General features: G+C 45.8%; 1 long non-coding RNA gene across 1 annotated transcript in view; it reads left to right on the top strand.

The window, feature by feature from the left end:
* Positions 1-3597: 3597 nt before the first annotated feature.
* The window catches only part of LOC116094289, a 35561-nt gene continuing 29331 nt past the window's right edge, over positions 3598-9827 (top strand). The window contains exon 1 of the long non-coding RNA XR_004120026.1: positions 3598-3714. This is a non-coding gene — a long non-coding RNA (uncharacterized LOC116094289). The remainder of the gene's footprint in view (positions 3715-9827) is intronic.

A 9827-nucleotide genomic window follows, 5' to 3' on the forward strand; every position in this document is an offset into this window, starting at 1 on the left:
GGGAAGGCAGTGTTGTCGGTGGGAGCACCATTAGATGGAAGTGTTCACACCTTCACTCACACCCCAGCTGGATGATAATGACATGTTGCCAATAAACAGTTTGATTTTGAAAAGAATGAACAACACACGATAAATTTAGTAAGAACAAAGCTTACAACCTTTCGAAGATGTTATTTTCAACATTTTAGATACTTTTTGTTCAGTTCTTAGAGATAGAGGAGCATGGGAAATAAACCCAACCAAAGCCACCTGACATCCTAAGAAGCCAGACACAAGCAAGTCCTCTTCAGTCCGCAGACAGCCGGCTGAGTGGTTGAACATCTGTGCCCTGGTGCCAGGTTGGCGGGGCTTTAAACCCTGTCTTGCGTGTATGCTGGCCAAGCTACTGAGCTGCTCCCCTGCCTCCATTGTTTCATTTGGAAGGTGGGGATTATGGTTTGAACTTCTTTATAGGGTTGTTTTGTTGAAGATGAGAGAGTTAATAGACACGAAGCGTGTAGTCACACACAATAAACACTCAATAAAAGGCTTTATTAACAAATATATTTCTTCACAGCCCGTGTTAAACTCTTAGCTTCTTTGGGGGTGTGGGGTCTGGGGGGAAGCAGGAAGCATTTTCAAAAAGTCCTTAATACCATCCACCTTGAAGTCCCATCATGTAGCTCTTCTGAAGGTTCCTGAGTGCTCAGGCTGGGTTGACATGCCTTATTAATACGCCCCGTGTAGCCTGTACTACAGCCAAAGGTTTCCATGCAGTCTCAGGGCCTTGGATTACTGCACTGCAGGCATTCGTGCAGGAACTGAAATGACAGAAAGTAAAGGGGAAAAAAAAGATCCAGCCAGGAAAGTCTTAGCTGTCTCCCACTTCTCTGTGTATAAAAACAGAAGACTAAGGTCAGCTGAAACCCACGAAGGCCAGTCCAAATGGCAGGGCTGTCTTGAATTTTCTGAATATGCTGAGCTCACACACGCTCATTCGGCAAGCATCTATTGATTATTTAGTATGGGGCTTGTCTAGATGTGGTAGCCATCTTCGCTGGATGTTCTAGAGCAAATCCCCATTGTAAATATCTTTGGTGTGTTTTAGAGGGGATAAACTACTCAAGCAGAAGAAAGCCTTCCTCAGACTCGTGCCCAGAGCTTTGCTCCCGGTTTACTGTTGGCCTGTCCTGAGGTTACAAGCTTCCAGATAAAAATAACTCCAGGTCCTGAGGGGCAGGAGAAGCCAAGGCAGAGAGATCCCAGATAGATTACAGGCAAGTCCCCCTTCATGCTGCCTTTGCAGGAAGAGTGGAAAGTGTCAACCCTCACCCACCATCGTGATTGTTTCTGTAAGGCCAGCAATACGGAGAAACACTTATATATTTCATACTTTTACTTTACAGTGAGCTGTATTACAGTGATAAGGAGAGAAAATACTTTTCTTTATCATGGGTGCTGCCACTGATAAAATAGAAGGTCTCTCTCTCTCTCTCTCTCTCTCTCTCTCTCTCTCTCTCTCTAAGCAAGAGTCATAAAGAATAGAGGACAACGCCACACGGGTGAGGGTGGGAGGCATCTGCTTTTCTCTTTCCTGGGATCCCACACTCAAAAATCGTCTATCAGGGCGGTGGTGGAGCACGCCTTTAATCCCAGCACTTGGGAGGCAGAGGCAGGCGAATTTCTGAGTTCGAGGCCAGCCTGGTCTACAGAGTGAGTTCCAGGACAGCCAGAGCTATACAGAGAAACCCTGTCTCAAAAAACCAAAAAAAAAAAGAAAAAAAAAATCATCTATCAGAGTCAAGCAGCACTTAGGAGGCAGAGGCAAGTGGATTTCTGAGTACGAGGTCAGCTTGGTCTACAGAGTGAGTTCCAGGACAGCCAGGGCTACACAGATAAACCCTGTCTCGAAAAACCAAAAAACAAACAACCATCTATCAAAGGTGTGAACAAAGGCCTCTCTAATTTGCCCTGAAACAACACCTTTACTTTCTCCTATATGGAAATATTGTAACTCATGCTAAGCACGAAAGGGGTGTGTGTGTGTGTGTGTGTGTGTGTGTGTGTGTGTAAAATCCAACTTAATAAACAAACTATGATTCACTTGATGATTCACCAGGCTCCATTGCACAGCACATCTCCAGAGATTTAAAGCAGATTTGATTTCCTTCATTTTCCTCGTGAGATGAAGGTAAAAGTGCTGTCAAATCCAGAGCCTGGGATGTGACTCCTGCCGCCTCTGCTTCCTGTTGAGTTCTTAATTTTTTTTTTTTTTAAAGCTGGGTCTCACTGATCTCTGCAGTAAAACCAGTGCAACCCATCTAATTACAGAAACCCATTGAAGCCCTGACACTGTGCCAGGAGCACAGATAGGAACGTGAGCTGCAATTATTGTTGTTTACTAGCTAGCTCCTTTGGGAAACCCGAATTGGTGTAGTTATAGTGATAACCCCAAGTCCCGAAATGCACTGCACAGCTCAGTGGGTATGAAAAAGCAAGCTTTTTCACGCTTCATCCCAGTCAAGTGATTTAAGCGCTTGCTTAGACTCACATCATTTCATGCTCGGAACCCTGCTAACACAGAGGCCTCCTTCACTTCCTTGTTTATATAACAAGAGTGGAAATCCCACCCTCCCGCAGCCGAGCCTTTGAGGTTCGGCCAGGGAAGGGAAAAGTAAAATTTGGGAACGAGGACTGCTAAGCTTGGATCTTGAGGTTGCACTTTATCCAGAACAGCCTCTTTCAACCCAACAAAAAAAAAAGACCTCAGACTTCAGTACAAACTTCCCAGTGTGTTAAGTGGACGGAAAGCTACATCATATAGTGAGGGCAAGAAGTCTCCCTTTGGAGGTCTTTGAGGCGGGACAGACATTGAGGAGCGGATGGGCTAGAAGCTCAACATAGCTGGATGTGGTTCAGATTAAGTGAACCAGTTAGCTTCACAACACGGGGGTGTGAGAGCCCAATAGCTGTTTTCACCTCTGGGATCTGCCTCCAGAAGGTCTGTCTACCTATAGCCACCAGCCAAGTCGGGTAGGGAGTGGGGAGTCTGGGGGAGTGCTGGAGAGTGGGGGAGAGGAGGGGCTAGTGGGGAGGAAGGGGGTGCTTCCCTGTAGTCAGGGAGTGCAGGAGCTCTGGCCTTGGCCTAGATTCTTGGCCAGTCAGCAAGGCAATAGGCTTCCTCCTCCTGCCCTCCCCTCCTCCTGGAGTCAGGGAGAGATACATAGGACCTTGACAGCCAACACAGACCCGCTGAGCGGCTGGACATTCCCATCCCAACAGCACAGAGTTTTTATCCTCACATGTCTCTGTCACAGGTCCCTTCATGAGTAATTATATTATTACAATCTAAAGGAAAGGCAGATTGTGATTTTGTTTTTTTCTTTTTAAATTTTTATTGGTTATTTTATTTACATTTCAAATGTTATCCCCCTTCCCGGTTTCCCCCTCCAAAAACCCCCTACCCAACTCCCTCCCTGCTTTTGGTCCCCAACCCTTCCAGCTACTCCAGCCTCACCACCCTAGCATTCCTCTATGCTGGGGCATCAAGCATTCACAGAACATTTTTTATGGTTTTTTTTGTTTGTTTGTTTGTTTTTTTCTTTTTAAGAATCAAGGTGGCCTTCAAGACTGAAGATCCTGCCTGGTATGGTGGTGTTACATGTGTGTAATCTCAGCATTTTGGATGCAGAAGCAGGGGGATTGCTACAAGTTCAGGTCTATCTGAAGTATGTGGTAAGTACTTGGACAGTTAGGGATACATCACAAGATCAGGAGATGGGCCTGCCTCATCTAATGAGTTGAAAAATATGAAAACAATTGACGTCCTTCCGAGTCCTGGGCCTCTGCGAAGTCCACCAACGGAAGTCTTTGGGTTTGAACACGTTAGTTCTTCCTGGGTCCCTGAACCTGCTTTTTGTTGCAGGGAAAAGCAGGACTTTGATCATCTACACAGTTTCATAAATATTCACTTTCTTGCGTTGGTTTTTCAGAAAACTTACTCTATTGGGCTCTAATTCTGTCTTTATGGGCACTAGGAATCCTGGAGCCTCTAAAAGAGCAAAGAGTGCTTTTAACCACAGAGCCATCTCTCCAGCCCTGGGGCTTGGGTCTTAGACTATGAAGTATAACATTGTGTAGGGGTCAGCCCCCCAGGTGGCTTTTGTCATCATTGCAGAGCAGGTTTGTGCCCAAGTCAGCCCTTGTTCTGGCTGCTTTTGTGTGTCAACTTGACACAAGCTGGAGTTATCAGAGAAAGGAGACTCCATTGAGGAAATGCCTCCATGAGATCTAGCTGTGGGGAATTTTCTCAATTAGTGATCAAGGGGGTAGGGCCCATTGTGGGTGGTGCCATCCCTGGGCTGGTAGTCCTGGGTTCTATAAGAAAGTAAGTTGAGCAAGCCAGGGGAAGCAAGCCAGTAAGCAGCATCCCTCCATGGCCTCTGCATCAGCTCCTACTTCCTAACCTGCTTGAGTTCCAGTCCTGACTTCCTTTGGTGATGAACAGCCATGTGGAAATAAGCTAAATAAACCCTTTCCTCCCCAACTTGCTTCTTGGTCATGATGTTTGTGCAGGAATAGAAACCCTAAGACACCTCTTTGTTCCTTCTGTTGTCTGTCAGTCTACCATGATGAAGCTGGAAGACCTTACTCTCCCTCTACCCTTCATCTCAAGTGTCAACACCATGCAGGGAGACCCTCCCCACCCCCCCCATGTCAGCACCACAATCTTGACCACCAAATCTCCAGAACTATGAGTAAATCAATTCCTTTTTTATTCCTTTTTGTGATACTAAGGCTAGAGCCTGGGGCAGGTCAGTCAAGTATTCTCCCACTAAGCCACACACCCCGATTTATTTTACTTTATATTAGAGACAGAGGTCTCACCAAATGTCCTGGGCTAGCCTTTGGCTTGTGATCCGCCTGCCTTAGCCTCCTGAGAGCCAAGCTGAACAAGCACCACCACAGCCAACTAAATTTGTTTTCTCAGTGAGTTACCTAGCCTGGGGTATTGCTATAGCAACATGCACGGGTTATAGCGAGGAAACACGGGATAAGGCCTTGAGGATGACTTCATGTCATTACATCTTTCATAGACTTAAGTCTTGGCGAGGAAAACAGAGAGAAGACAAAAAGTTAAGTAGTTACAGAAGCCGACACGTTCTTATGAGTGAAAAAAGCAGGGTGCTGGGAGCAAGGTGTTCAGAAGAGAAAAGATCTCTGAAGTTGTCCCCTTTTTTAAGAACACATATACAGAAGTGTATGGGAATCAAGACAGTAAGTGTGAGTGTTGTTTAAACGGGAGAGGGGAATAGGAGGACATTTCAAGGTGGAAAATAAGAAGGAAGAACCAGAAAACAGACAATAACATTTATGGTTCAGTTAACCAATCAGCCTGACTAGAGAAGACACTAGAAAAACACTTTTTTCATTCTAATCGGATTAAAATGCATTGTTAAAATGCATTGTTAACAACAGATGTCCTCAGAAGCTTTTTGTATGAGAACAGTAATATTTGTAATCATTCACAGAAGTGTTGGGGGAAAGGTTTGAAGGGACACTGAAAGCAAGAGCCTGGAGTCTTCAGAACCTGCCCTTCAGTCTCCAGGCTGTCCTACTGAAGGATGAGTCACCACGTGGAGAACCAAAGCTCTCTGTGTTGACCCTGTGTCAGTGGCCAGGCATATGAGCTAAGCCTTGTGGGCATCCCGGCCTCCACTTAATACTGTTTGATGAGCCACATGAATGAGCCCGGGAGAAACCAATAAACGAATGCTCGGCTGCTGATGGGATCATTAGAGATGAGTTGTTGGGAGTGGCTCATTATCCAGGAATGGATAACTGCAACAACAGAGATCAACCGGATGTGTTGGAGAGTGAGAGAGAGACTGGCACAGCGCTGGAAGTATTGTCATCACAAGGAGGATGTCATCACAAGGAGGGCTACATAGTGAGTTCCTAGCCAGCCTGAGCTATGTAGAACTGTCTCAACAACGAGAATAGGGGGCTGGAGAGATGCCTCAGGTGGTTAAGAAGACTGACTGTTCTTCCAAAGGTCCCGAGTTCAAATCTCAGCAACCATAATGGCTCACAACCATCCATAATGAGATCTGATTCTGGGGTGTCTGAAGACAGCTACAGTGTACTTACATATAATAAATAAATCTTAAAAAAAAAACTAAACAAAACAAAATACAATGAGAATAAGGGGTGGGGAAGTAAAGAAGATGTGTGAAATAACTGCCATCCATTGCGGTTCATGGGAATCGATAATGAGTTCTATAAGGATATGCTAGACATCTGGAACCTTTGGGGGCATCCCTGGAGAGGTGTCCAGTGGTAGGGAAATACGTGCATTCGAGCCTGTCTGGATGAAGTCATAAATGTTGAGGATGGGCTGGCTTCTCCAGGACTACACAGGGAGTAGGAAACTGCAAAAGCCAAAAGCCCGAAGACAAGACCCTCAGGAACACTAATGTTTAAGGATTGGCAAATTAAGGAAAGCCAGCAAAAGAGACTTCTTTTTGCCACACAAATAAAAAAGGGATATGATTTATTGCCAGCCAAGAAAAGAAGGGCAAAATATCAGAAGAAGCCAAGGAGATACCTGGTGGTAATATGCAAATTACTCATCCTCACTATCCAAGAGAGCCTGGAAATAGCAGGGCTCACCGTATGGGGAAGGCAACTCAACACATACACACTGCTCCCACCTTGCTCTTTCCCCAAGATGGTAACCTGGGGAAAACCCAAACAAATGCATAGCAAAAGAACAAAATAGCTGCTCTAATCAATGCCAGAAGGCCCAGCCAGGAAGTCAGTTACAGGAAGGCATGAAGCGAAACATGAAGAACCCAGGCATCAGTGAGGAAGCCATTGAAGATCCAGGAGGAAGCGTGTCAGAGGCCCTTCTTCTCCAGACTCATCTCTCTGTTCCAACACCGTGGCTTTCTAGAATATTCCTGTGGGGAGGAAACTTGATTGCTCCTTTTGCATTCCAAGACGTAATCACATCTTTAAGCTAGTCTGACACTCCACATCCAGAACCATGCAGATTAAGTTAACTGACCAGCTGGGTCTGCTTAACAATGGATTGTGTAGGGGTTGGGGAGATGACTCAGCGGTCAAGAGCACCAACTGCTCTTCCAAAGGTCCTGAGTTCAAATCCCACAACCACTTGGTGGCTCACAACCATCCATAATGAGATCGGACACCCTCTTCTGGTGTGTCTGAAGAAGCTACAATGTACTTACATATAATAAATAAATAAATCTTAAAAAAAAAAAGCCTTTAATCCCAGCACTTGGGAGGCAGAGGCAGGTGGATTTCTGAGTTCAAGGCCAGCCTGGTCTACAGAGTGAGTTCCAGGACAGCCAGGGCTACACAGAGAAACCCTGTCTCGAAAAACAAAACAAAACAAAAAACAAACAAAAAAACAAAAACAAAACGCCAATGGATTTTGTGTGGTGCGTGTGTGTATGTGTGTGAACACGTGTGCTAATCCTAGTGTATCCCACATTAAAGTTCAGCTATCTCGGATCTTCAGTCTGCTTGTTTTACAATCTTTTGGCTCTTTCTGACAGTAAGCCTGCTGCACTGTTTACAACCCTGCCTAACTGAGGACTTGGTTTTATACACACACCCCGATCACCCACACCAGGTACAGCTCCGCAGAACACACAGAGATGACAAACAGTACTATGCTAGAAAATGACTTCGGTGAGAGGTAAGGCCTGATTTAAAGCATTAACCAATTTTTGAGGTGTGTGTGCTTCCTCCCATTCATCGCTCTTTCTAAGCTGCTGATGGTTTAAAAATCACTAGGACAGGGCAGTGGTGGCGCACACCTTTAATCCCAGCCCTTGGGAGGAAGAGATAGGCAGATTTCTGAGTTTGTGGCCAGCCTGGTCTACAGAGTGAGTTCCAGGACAGCCAAGGGCTACACAGAGAAACCCTGTCTCGAAAAACAAAACAAAACAAAACAACAACAAGAAACACCAGGACAAGGGCTAGGGAAATGGCTCCATGGGTACAAACATTTGCTGTCCAATCGTGAGGACCTGAATTCAAATCCCCAGTACCCACATAAAAAGTTGGTTGTGGCTACGTGTTGTAACCCAGGGCTGGTGGAGGGGGTTGGGGGGACAGGAAGATTGCTAAAACTTGCTGGCTACTCCCTTAGCAACAAGTTGAGTGAGAGACCTGTTGGAGGGTGATATGGCAAGATACCAATTTCATCTGCTGAGCTCTGTGCAAGCAGGAGCGTGTGTGTGTGTGTGTGTGTGTGTGTGTGTGTGTGTGTCCCCACACAGGAGCGCCCAAGAATCCTCAGGTCAAATGTCTGAACAGATGGCTCAGTGGTCAAGGGGGAATGTTGCTCTTGCAGAGAACCTGAGTTCAATTCCCAGAACCCACATTGGATATTGGATGTCTCACAACTGTTCAGTAACTTCAAATCCCAACTTCCAGGGGACTGTCTCTTCTGACTTCCACAGGCACCTGCATTCATGTGCACATATACATGATTTTTTAAAATGAAATTAGCCAGGTGGTGGTGGTACACACTTTTAATCCCAGCACTTGTGAGGCTGAGGGAGGTGGATCTAGATCTAGTCTAGAAGGTTTAAGGATACCTTAAAGCTTATATTTAAGGTTCCTAGAGGAATTAGTCAATGAATGAAGTTTGAGACCAGCCTGGTCTATAGCGTGAGTTTCAGGACAGCTAGGGCAACAGAGAGGAATCTATCTCAAAAAATGGAGAAGAGAGAGAGAGAGAGAGAGAGAGAGAGAGAGAGAGAGAGAGAGAGAGAGACAGGAGGAAGAGGAAGAGAAGGAGGAGGAAGAGGAGGAGGAGGAGGAGGAGGAGGAGGAGGGGCCGGGCGGTGGTGGCACATGCCTTTAATCCCAGGATTTGGGAGGCAGAGACAGGAGGATTTCTGAGTCTGAGGCCAGCCTGGTCTACAGAGTGAGTTCCAGGACAGCCAGGGCTACACAGAGAAACCCTGTCTCAAAAAACCAAAAAAAAAAAAGAAGAAAGAAAAGAAGAAGAAGAAGAAGAAGAAGAAGAAGAAGAAGAAGAAGAAGAAGGAGAAGGAGAAGGAGAAGGAGAAGGAGAAGGAGAAGGAGAAGGAGAAGGAGAAGAAGAAGGAGAAGAAGGAGAAGAAGGAGAAGAAGGAGAAGAAGGAGAAGAAGGAGAAAGAAGGAGAAAGAAGAGAATGTGTGAATATGTACTACTCAGCATAGGACCCAAATGTGGTTCCCAGCAACCATATTGGACAGATTACAACCATTATAACTCCAGTTCTTGGAGGCGGGGAGGGGGAGGGAATCTGATTGGTCTTGTGTCAACTTAGTGGAGAAGCTAGAGTTATCTGAGAAGAGGGAAACTTAACTGAAAAAAGAATGCTTCCATAAGATCTGGCTGTAGGCAAACCTATAGGGCATTCTCTTAATTAGTGATTGATAGGGATGGGCCCAGCCCATTGTCAGTGGTGTCATCCCTGTGCTGGTGGTCCTGGGTTCTATAAGGAGCAAGCCTGTAAGCAGCACCCATCCATGGCCTCTGCATCAGCTCCCGCCTCTAGATTTCTGCCCTGTTTGAGTTCTGTCCTAACTTCTTCTAGTGCTAAACAGTGCCGTAGAAGTGTAAGCTGAATAAACACTTTCCTGCCCAACTTGCTTTTTGGTTATAGTGTTTTGTTGAAGCAATAGAAACCTCCATAAGATAGGGATGCAGCTAGGCAGTGGTGGCTCATGCCTTTAATTCCAGCACTTGGGAGACAGAGGCAGGTGGATTTCTGAGTTCTGAGTTTGAGGCCAGCCTGGTCTACAGAGTGAGTTCCAGGACA

Source organism: Mastomys coucha, unplaced genomic scaffold (assembly GCF_008632895.1).
Source record: "Mastomys coucha isolate ucsf_1 unplaced genomic scaffold, UCSF_Mcou_1 pScaffold16, whole genome shotgun sequence".
Classification (NCBI taxonomy): Eukaryota; Metazoa; Chordata; class Mammalia; order Rodentia; family Muridae; genus Mastomys; species Mastomys coucha.